General features: G+C 43.9%; 1 protein-coding gene across 2 annotated transcripts in view; it reads left to right on the top strand.

Annotated features, from left to right (window-relative positions):
* The first annotated feature begins 4700 nt into the window (after positions 1–4700).
* kcng2 (potassium voltage-gated channel, subfamily G, member 2) overlaps positions 4701–11255 on the top strand; it is a 154759-nt gene continuing 148204 nt past the window's right edge. The window contains exon 1 of one of the 2 annotated variants that reach the window (XM_028817192.2): positions 4701–4994. The gene's annotated coding sequence lies outside the window, so the exon portion shown is untranslated. The remainder of the gene's footprint in view (positions 4995–11255) is intronic. The other variant, XM_028817189.2, reaches the window with a different exon arrangement.

Here is an 11255-nt window from a genome sequence, read left to right as displayed (position 1 = left end):
TGAAAGAGTGGTAGACCCTGAGGGGAGTGACCAAATGTGAGGAGGTGTGTGGAGATGGGCGTGTCCTATTGTTATAAGCAGTGGATTGGATGCAAATGATGAGACATAATGCCTCGTGTGGAGAGGCATGGCTTGATGTCAATGTAGGTATGAGTGCTTCCGAGGAAAGTGTATGAAAATGGGTGTGACCTGATGGCATAAGCAGTGGATGGGGGTGTGGCCAATTCTAGTAGACTTTATGAGGAGGGGACATGGCCTGATGTCAAAGCAGAATGACAACTGGAGAAGAGAGTGGCCTAATGTCATGAGCAGGTAATGCAGCTGTAGTGGGTGCGAGCCCAGACATCCTGCCTTGGGCAGAGGGGCTCATGGCCTGATGTTAATCAAGAATGGCAGCTGCAGAAGGTGTGGCTTAATGCAACAAACATTGTGGAGAGGGGCGTGGCCTGATGTTAATCAAGTTGGCAGCCGCAGTAGGCGTGGCCTGAAGCAATAAACATTGAGCAGAGGGGTGTGGCCTGATGTTAATCAAGTATGGCAGCTGTAGTAGTATGGTCTAATGTGACAAACCTTGAGCAGAGGTGTGTGGCCTCATGTTAATCAGGTATAGCAGCTGCAGTAGGCGTGGCCTGAAGCAACAAACCTTGTGCAGAGAGGTGTGGCCTGATGTTAATCAGGTATGGCAGCTGCAGTAGGCGTGGCCTGAACCAATACACATTGAACAGAGGGGCGTGGTCTGCTGTTAATCAAGTGTGGAAGCTGTAGTAGGTGTGGCCTAATGCAACAAACCTTGTGCAGAGAGGTGTGGCCTGATGTTAATCAGGTAAAGCAGCTGCAGTAGGTGTGGCCTAACATAATAAAGACATTGTCCTCTCTCAGATCGCACCTCGGCCCTCCTGACGTCCTAATCCCATTCTGTCTCCTGCAGAGCCTGGTGTTTCCCAAGGATTCGCACAGTGAATTAAAGATGAGGGCTGACACTGCCCCAGGACCCTGAAGCGAATAAGTGGGTTCACAAATGTATCCATGGATGGGATTTATTTCCAGAAATCCAATAATCTAAACTATGGGTTGATGGCACTCAGAGGAGGAGAGCAGATTTTTGATAAGATGCATAAACATTGCAGACAATGGAAAGAAAGAAATCTGCATTTTCATACACATTTGTTGAGGATCATCTATTTGAAAGAATGAAAATTCATAACGAGTTAATAATTTACTGTTTGAGATACACAGGCAGATGCAGAGGGGCCACCAAGGGGATTGTGAGTAAATTTAGAACTGTAATGGAAGGCTCAAGCTACGCTTTTACACAAAAGGCAATAATTACATGCATGCCGGCGCACAAAAAGAGGGAAATTTGAAAGGAAACATGAAAATACAAAAAGGAAAGAAAAACGTCCTGCTCTGCGGGGAGTCGCTTAGAGCCAGAAATAGACAGGAGCTTTAATCAAATCGATGCTGTGGCCCACGTTTGGATGTCGCTTGCGTTTCTGTTCCTTTCCAGCCCTAGTTTAGTATTTGTTGATGGTGCCCAGGGGAGTGGCTGGTTAGCGCTTCTACCTTCTGGCCCCAGTGTCCCGGGTTTGAAGAGCTGGCACCCCCTGCTGTTGTCTAGAGTGGAGTTTGCATGCGCGCCCTGTTGCCACATCTTCATAAATGAAAGACAGTTTGTGACGATGGGTAGTATCTGACTGGCCCTGTGGTGGACTGGTTCATGCCTTGCCCAGATGTTGCCATGATAGCCTTTGGCCACCTACACACCTGAGATGGATTAAGTGGTCTTAGCAGTGTTGTGCTATGCACTGGTTACCACTGCTGCCTGACATCTCCAGAGACTTCCGAGTTCAGTTCCCAGTGTTAGTTGCATGTTCTCCCAATGCTCCAGTTTCAGGAGGCTTTCACCCTTCAGTGAATTTCAGCAGGTTTCACAACCCCTGCCAAAAAGAAATCTTACTACTGACTTACCCTTGTATACATACTGTACATATATGTGTGTGTGTGTGTGGGGGGGGGTGTCATGTGAGTGATGCAATGTGTGTGAGGCCTCCAGAAGATCATCATAAAGAAGTTCCAGGACACATAAGAGGATCACTCCTTGTCAGCCAGTCCACAACTACCTGCAGGCTTCATCCTATGCCAGGCAGAGTGGTGGCTCTGAGGCTAGGGATCTGCACTGGCAATCGGAAGGTTGCCGGTTCGAATCTCATAAACAACAACAACATTTATTTCTATAGCACATTTTCATACAAAAAGTAGCTCAAAGTGCTTTACATAATGGAGAGAAGAAAAATAAAAGACAAAATAAGAAATTAAAATAAGACAACATTAATTAACATAGAAAGGAGTAAGGTCCGATGGCCAGGGTGGACAGAAAAAACAAGAAAAAACTCCAGAAAGCTGGAGAAAAAAATAAAATCTGTAGGGGTTCCAGGCCACGAGACCACCCAGTCCCCTCTGGGCATTCTACCTAACATAAATGAAATAGTCCTCTTTGTAGTTCGGGTTTTTCACGGAGTCACTTGATGCTGATGGTCATACAGATTTCTGGCTTTTAATCCATCCATCATTGTTGGAACATCATGGTGCTTTGGGTAGATGGTGGTGGCGCACGCCACCACCAACAGGACACCGGAAAAGGAAACAGAAGAGAGAGTAGGGGTTAGTACAGATTTTGAATGAATAGTTATTATAATGAATTAGATATACAGAGTATCAGGATTAAATTACAGTGAAGTTATGAGAAGGCCATGTTAAAATAATGTGTTTTCAGTAGTTTTTTAAAGTGCTCCACTGTATTAGCCTGGCGAATTCCTACTGGCAGGCTATTCCAGATTTTAGGTGCATAACAGCAGAAGGCCGCCTCACCACTTCTTTTAAGTTTTGCTCTTGGAATTCTAAGGAGACACTCAGTTGAGGATCTGAGGTTACGATTTGGAATATAAGGTGTCAGACATTCCGATATATAAGACAGGGCGAGATTATTTAAAGCTTTATAAACCATAAGCAGAATTTTAAAGTCAATTCTGAATGACACAGGTAACCAGTGTAGTGACATCAAAACTGGAGAAATGTGTTCGGATTTTCTTTTCCTGGTAAGGATTCTAGCAGCTGCATTCTGCACTAGTTGCAAACGATTGATGTCTTTTTTGGGTAGTCCTGAGAGGAGTGCGTTACAGTAATCTAGCCGACTAAAGACAAACGCATGAACTAATTTCTCTGCATCTTTCGATGATATAAGAGGTCTAACTTTTGCTATGTTTCTTAGGTGAAAAAATGCTGTCCTAGTGATCTGATTAATATGCGATTTAAAATTCAGATTACAATCAACGGTTACCCCTAAGCTTTTTACCTCCGATTTGACTTTTAATCCTAATGCATCCAGTTTATTTCTAATAGCCTCATTGTATCCATTATTGCCAATCACTAAGATTTCGGTTTTTTCTTTATTTAATTTGAGAAAGTTACTATTCATCCATTCTGAGATACAAGTTAGACATTGTGTTAGCGAATCAAGAGATTTGGGGTCATCAGGTGCTATTGATAAATACAGCTGTGTGTCATCAGCATAGCTGTGGTAGCTCACGTTGTGCCCTGAGATAATCTGACCTAATGGAAGCATGTAGATTGAGAAGAGCAGCGGACCCAGGATAGAGCCTTGTGGAACACCATATAGAATATCATGTGTCTTTGAGTTATAATTACCACAACTAACAAAGAATTTTCTCCCTGCCAGGTAGGATTCAAACCAATTTAAGACACTGCCAGAGAGGCCCACCCATTGACTAAGGCGATTATTAAGAATATTATGATCAATGGTGTCAAATGCGGCACTCAGATCTAAGAGGATGAGAACAGATAAATGGCCTCTGTCTGCATTTACCCGCAAATCATTTACTACTTTAACGAGTGCAGTTTCTGTGCTGTGATTTGTTCTAAAACCTGACTGAAATTTATCAAGATAAGCAAGGCCCTTATCAAGATAAGCAAGGCCCTTAACCTACAATTGCTGAGCGATTTAAGTAGTGAGAAAAGCGCTATATAAATGCAAAGAATTATTATTAAGAATTAGGGTTCAGCTTTATATGTCCTCATCATGTCACGCTGATGCCCGTCCGACACCTGAACATTACTCCATGCCCTTGTGCTGGCACTGACATCCATGACACTGCACATCCAGCCCTGGTCATAGTCAGTGTGCCTCGTGTTCTTTGTGTTTGTCATATTTTTCCATGTTATGTACGTATATGGATTTATCTTTCCAATCGCTGAAAAAAAAAAATTGCTACAGTGTCCCATCATCTTGTATTGGAATAAGCAGATTAGGAAAGCGAATGAATGGAAATGTACCTCGAACAAATGTATGAACAATGAAAGAAAAAGGAATGAATAAATGAAAGCTGAATAAAAGCCAAATTTATTCACATAAAGGGAATGTGACTAAAAAAGGAAATCGAATAAATGGATGAATGGATAACGTATGAAGAAAAATAACAAAATGAATAGAAATGTAGAAGAGAATGAACGACTGAAAGAAAAGAGAAACTGAGAGAAAGAGTGAGAGTGGCGGTTTAATTAGCTGATTGGCCAGTCCATCCATCCACCCATAATCCGTTCATTCACTGAGCGCCATCAATGACAAGCTGTGAGAGTAGAATACCTGTTAACTAACTGAGAGACTTGTAGCCGCGCTACTTCAATTTCCTACAACTCCCAGAAGCCCCGGTGTTATTACACCATTGGGTAGCTTCAGAGTGCTTGGAAAAGGGCGCTCTCTTTAAAAAAAAAAAAAAGGAGCCAAAGAGACGCTGAAGGGAATGCGATCATTTAGATATGTATTTGATACTACTCACCACACACTCTACTGGATTACTACAACGACAACCACCGCGAATTACAGTTTCTATCTGGATGTTTGGGCTTGTCCTGTGCCTGCGTCCCCGTGGGATTTCGTCTTGTTTGTGCACACCTCTTTACGCTACAGCTGGAATCTGGTAGGGCAAAACTTTACATTTCATTCAGGGGGGTGTTGACGGGGGGTTGTAGTGGTCTGCACCTGCTTTACTAGACTGTGTTTGGACTTTGTCGTAGGTGTTGTTTATCGCCCATTGTCCGGTGTTTCGTTTGGTCGGTGTTGTCGCCATCGGGGAATTTGGGAAGGCTTTTGTGTACGCGCTGTTTGTTTTCTAATTGTTTTTCCCTTTTTTGTTTGCTTAATCTTTTTATTATTGATTAATTTCCCCTCTTTATCGGTGTAACTGTATGTGTGTGAATGTGTGCGTGTGTGCCGGGTCAAGGCAAGTTGTATTCATGGGTTCCCCGTAATAAAATAACTAGCAAAGCGCCGTCATTGAGCGCTGTGAATCTTAACGACCCCGCCACGGCTGCAGATTGATTGGTTGATAGTCTGATTCGTTCATAGGTTCAATCATCCATTAATTGATCCGTTTAATGATAAGCTGTGAAAGTAACTTGCCGTTTTAACTAATTGCTTGTTTTTCTCATTTACTCATTGATTTATTCATTCACTCACTCATCCTGTTCGTGAAAAACTGAAAGAAAGACTTTTTAACTGATTTATTGCTAATTTGGGATCTTGTGGTGGATGCGGCAACGCGCTGTATCAGTGCCCCCCTTTTACTTATTTATTTTATATATGTATTTCCTTCATGATAAGCCACGAAAGTAACATACTTTTTAACTAACTAACTGGCCAATTCATTCATTCCTTTCATAATCTGTGAACGTAAGAAACTGTATACTGGTTATTCATTCATTTTTTCATGAGAAGGTCTAAAACTAAGATACATTTTTAACTAACTGAGAGGTGGACTCATTCATTTGTTCATCCCCTTCATGACGAGTTGTGAATTACCCGGGGGGGACGGGGGTAAACGTTAACATTATACAAAGTTATTGTCTGTTTTAACCTGCATTATTATCAATCTTTAATATTGTTTTTGTATCAGTATGCTGCTGCTGGAGAATGTGAATTTCCCCTTGGGATTAATAAAGTATCTATTTTGTTCATTCATTGATCATCTTTATGAAGATACCGTTTAACTCCGTGATACATTCATCTACTCGGGATAAGTTCTAAGTTATATTTGAAGTAACGGATACGACTGATTGATCAACCCATTTATTCATTGATCCCCATCACGATATGCTATGAAAATACTTTTTAAACCAACAGATTGACCGGTTCATTCGGTATCCAAGACTGACATCTGTGCCGTAGGTGTTGGTGACGTGAAGCACAAAGCTCTAAAAAGTGTCTTGTCCTCTTTCTCTGTGGCAGTGCCAATGCCAGGCCGCGCTGTTCCCGAATGTGCTCTGTGTAAGGCACTATATAAGGCACTAGATGCAGATATTTGCACTGTAACTGCCGGTGAACTGAAATTCCCGGTTGTAAAAAGTGGGTCGGTTTTCTTTCTGGACACCAACTGCCATCAGCAGACCATGTGAGGTCTGAATCGACGCGTCCTCGCGGAGATGCACGGCTGCCGTTCGGGTCGCCCATTTCAGCATGAACGAGGGGGCTGCTCAAGAGTCGCCGCTGCCAGCCTCTGCTTTCAATTACCTTGGTGTGCGGCTCACTTTACAAACTCCGGGGGGGTCCCGAATGCCGTGATGTAGGAGTTGTCCTGATCGTGGGAGTAATGACTGGGATGATCAGGGCTGAAAAAGAGAGCGTCACGGAGAACAGCGTAATTGAGGTTGATGGGAAAGAAAATGGCGTCCAGAAGGGCATTTTAATTGGGCATTTAGAAAACTCAGCACTGGGGGTTCTGTCCGTTCACCCCGTGTTTCTGGCAAATTTTCTCCTAAAGGGCCCCCCTCACATTTCTAGAAGCATATTAACCAAGGCACACATACCTCTGCAAACCGCTTGTGTCAATTAAATTGAAGCTGACATATTTGTAAGGAAAACTAAAATACCTGAAGAGAAATCCACAGGGCTCAGGGAGAACACGAAAGGTGCCACACAGATAGGTGACCAGACAAAGTGTTCAAACTGGGACTGTGGAGAGTGAAGGCAACGACCATCCCCCAGATCAAGAAATGAAAACTGGAAAATGGATGAGGAAACCGAACTGATGAATGAAATGAGAGGCAAAAAAAAAAAACGGGCCTGTGGCCATCCTGGAGAAACTGAATAAGAAACGCGGCGTGCGACTGAGCTCGGAGAGCTGGGATTGACAGGCCAGCGGTTGGCTTACTGATTGACGCTTCAAATAAGCAATTGACTGGCCCCGCCCATCGTGGACGAGATCTGCCAGAGTGAGGCTGATTTAATTAATTAAATGAATTACGTAATTGATTTAGGGCGGCACGGTGGCGTAGTGGTAGCGCTTCTGCCTCGCAGTAAGGAGACCAGGGTTCGCTTCCCGGGTCCTTTCTGCGTGGAGTTTGCCTGTTCTCCCCGTGTCTGCCTGGGTTTCCTCCAGGTGCTCCGGTAAATTGTCGTGTGTGTGTGTGTGTCCGTCCTGCGGTGGGCTGGCGGGATTTGTTCCTGCCTTCTGCCCTGTGCTGGGTGGGATTGGCTCCAGCAGACCCCCGTGACCCTGTGTTACGGTATAGGGGGTTGGAAAATGACTTAATATTAGTATTTATTATTGATTAGTTAAATGATTGGATGGGTGGATTTGTGTGTTCTGTATCAGTGGAGCTGATTCAATAAATCGATCAATAATATAACCTAACTAAATACCTTTTATTGATTAATGGATCCTTCCCTGCATGAGCAAGATGTGCTTCAGTGGAACTGATTTTCATAAATGAATAAACGGATTGATTTCAATCAATTGATTGCTTTGTATGTGTGATATTCAGGCTGATGCAATTAATAAATCAATTAATCAATTTATTGATTGACTTCATTGGTTATATGATTTGTATGTTCTGCATCAGTGAAGCTGATAAGTAAATGAATAATTCATTAATCGATGTAATTAACTGATTGGGAAAGATCTGCATCAGTGGATATGATATAATAAATACATTTTAATTAATAAATACATAGATTGACTGACTGACTTGAGTGATGTGTATGTTCTGTCTCAGTAGAGCAGATATGATAAATAACTCCATACATTAATTGCTTGATGTGTGTGTTCTGTGTCTGAGCAGCTGACATAATTCATACTTCATTAATTGATTTTTTAACTAATTAAAGTCGTTTCTTTATGTGAAGACGCGGCATAGCACCAGAAGCAGTCTCGGGTCCAGATCAAAAGGGCGCCTGCTGCTTCACATCAATGAGTCCGAGTCGGGAGGCAGCAGGCAACAGGCAACATTCATCTGGAGGACAGAAGGAGGAAGAATTTGTTTGTTTTGTGTATTGTGCGTCTGGTATTGGATAGGTGATTATTGGAAATGTGCTTTGCATAAATATTTATTTTACCCTAAAAGTGTGTCGGGTATTACTGTGTTTTGAGGTTGAGGCTTAGCGGTGCCCCCTTGTGGTCACCACATGAAATTTAGGCGGATCAGTGATGCTAGACTGACCCCATTGTGAGTGTCTGTCTCCCAGTGATTTGCTCCTGCCTTGCACCCAATGCTTGCTGGGATTGGCTCCAGCATCTCTGTGACCCTGCACCATTTTCTCGCGAAAGTTTTTTTTTTTTTTTTGCTTTTTTTTGACATTCAGTAAGAAACAATCTTTGATCCAACCCCGACCCCAATCCCCCCCGATAGATAGTCAAGTATGTCCTATAAATAGTTCTGTTTGGACCACATCCGTATCCTGTCGGTCATTATTCAAACATGACTTACAGAAGAAGACATCAATTTTTTATTTTGTTTATCACGCTGCGTACAAGGAATACTTGGAGGGTAAAAGCGCCTCCTTCGCAGTTTCAACAAGCTGCTGTTTACTTGTGCAGAATCTTAACCAGTCGCTCGGAGCCGTCCGTTCCTTTAAGGAGCAGCCACAGAGCTGATTCATTGATTTTCCGTACACTCGGCCGCCTTCACACAGCAGGAGAATGTAATAATGATGTGGAGAGGCCCAGACACATGTACAGTGCGCTACCAGAACAGAAACGCGTCTCCTGGCTGTGTCACCAGACAGCAGGTTACAGAGTGGCTCGTGTTCCCTGACAGGTGGACTACACTGAATCTCGTTCTGTTTTATTTCATCAACAAGCTTGTGGGCCTGTGACATCAGTGATGACTCCGTTCTTATTTTGATGTAACACATGCAGACATCTGCAGGGATGAGTAAGCGGAGGATGTCACTGCACCGATTCACACTTCAGGGTCTCCTATCGATATGAGGGGTCGGCGAGTCGGCTTTACTCCACTCGAGAGACCTGACGGTACAGCTCCCCTGATGCGCCCCCCCCCCCCCTTTTTTCTTTTTGCACTCCGTTTCTCCTGCTTGTAAGCCCTTTATGGTTGTAGTGAATCCTGAATGTCTGAGGGGTCACAAGATCACAAATCGATTTGCATAACTACACTTCAGCCATGAGGAATGGAGGAAGTCTGTCCCTCATTATGGTCTGATTGGCCCAGTTGAGGGTCACCTGAACTCGGCCATGGCCCCAACTACCACCTGCTGGCTTCAACTGGAGTAGACCCCAAAGTGGGGAGCTGACCAAACACATAGAAAAACAGCAAAAATACGACAAAATACCCACAAGAGGAGGGATGACCGTAAACCCTATCTAGGCATATCTAGGCAACGTAATCCCTGGGGATTGTGAGAATTGAGTGTAATACAAAAAATAAAGGAGCAAAAAGACTCGCAAATTCCAAAAATCAGAATCTTTCAAAAACAACACAATACATAAAAAAAAAAATCAGAAAATCCATCACAGAAAACACAATACTCGCTGAACTCCACGATAAATGAATGATCTCCTGCTTCCGAGCCTTCTCAGCTCACTTCTAGCCGGAGAAGGTTCAGAAGCAGTGATGACAGGATAGACCACAAAGAACATTTTAAAGAGATATAAAATGTAATAATACACACAACAGGAAATATGCAATAGGTGATTTTGTAGCTGTTTGTGAAGCAGTCAGGATGAGGATCCGCACCTCCAAAACTGAGGTTCTGGTTCTCAGCTGGAAAGGATGGCGTGCCCCCTGCAGATAAGGGAGTGTTGTGGTTTAACCTTTCAATTATAGTTTTGTGCACATCGCTATTTTGTTGTTTGTTGTACGCTGCACTGTTTTTTGGTTGCCGGGTTGTCTAGATGCCAACTGGCTGCCTGGGGGAGTGCCATCACGTGGCACGATGTGTAATATCAGCTGTTTGCCATGTTAAACACTGGTATATCGCTCATCTCGTTACCCATGTTTGTATAAACAAGGAAACTGCCTTTGATTCATCTTGTGATTCTTCATTCTGTTTTGGTGGGGTGTCCTTTTGACTTTAAGGTCCGCTCAGGTTGGGGAGCATTGCACCGGTACAGCGTGTTGCCGTTCCCACCACATGATGAAACAGCTCAAGATCCTGGATGACACACGGCCCAGTCCCACCCTCCGGAAATGACCATCTATCTGCCGCAGCGAGGTGTTACGTGGGCGTCCCCTTTGTCTGGTCCAGTCACTCGGGTCCCCAACAATAAGGAATCTGCGAGCCTGATCACCCTCAGGGTATCGCATCACATGGCTGTAGTACCATAACTGACGCTCCCTCACCATGCAGGTCATGTGCCTCATTGGGGACTCTGTGAGCAACACAAAATCAAACCAGTGGTACCCAAGGATTTTCCGGAGAGGCACAGAACCAAAGGAGTCCAGTCTTTGTCTCCGGTCACTGGATAGCGTCCATGTCTCACAACCATATAGCAACACAGGAAGCACCAGGTCTCTAAAGACCTTCGTCGTTTTGCATAGATATCGGGAGCACCACGCCCCCCTTTCCAGTGACCTCATGACCCCCCAATGCTCTCTCAATCTGTCTACTGACTTCATAGGAAGAGTCACCAGAGACATGAATGTCACTGCCGAGGTCGGTAAACCTCTCGACAAGGTCAACACTCTCTTCGCAGACAGACACACTGCTGATGGCCGTGCCCAAGATGTCATTAAAGGCCTCAGTCTTAATTTTTTATCAGGACCCTCGCAAGCCCAGACACTCGTTTGATTAAAATTTTGGCACAGTCACTTTTCAATCTCTCTGTCCTCCCGTTAACTAATTTTGTTTTGTTTCCCAACCTGATTTCCTTTCCTGGTTTCAGTCCCTGCCACCTTCTAACGAGTGTGGTGCTACCTTGAGTGAAAAAGTTGAAGCATCTCTGGGT

Source organism: Erpetoichthys calabaricus, chromosome 13, assembly GCF_900747795.2.
Source record: "Erpetoichthys calabaricus chromosome 13, fErpCal1.3, whole genome shotgun sequence".
Classification (NCBI taxonomy): domain Eukaryota; kingdom Metazoa; phylum Chordata; class Cladistia; order Polypteriformes; family Polypteridae; genus Erpetoichthys; species Erpetoichthys calabaricus.
This window is presented reverse-complemented; position numbering and strand designations above follow the sequence as displayed.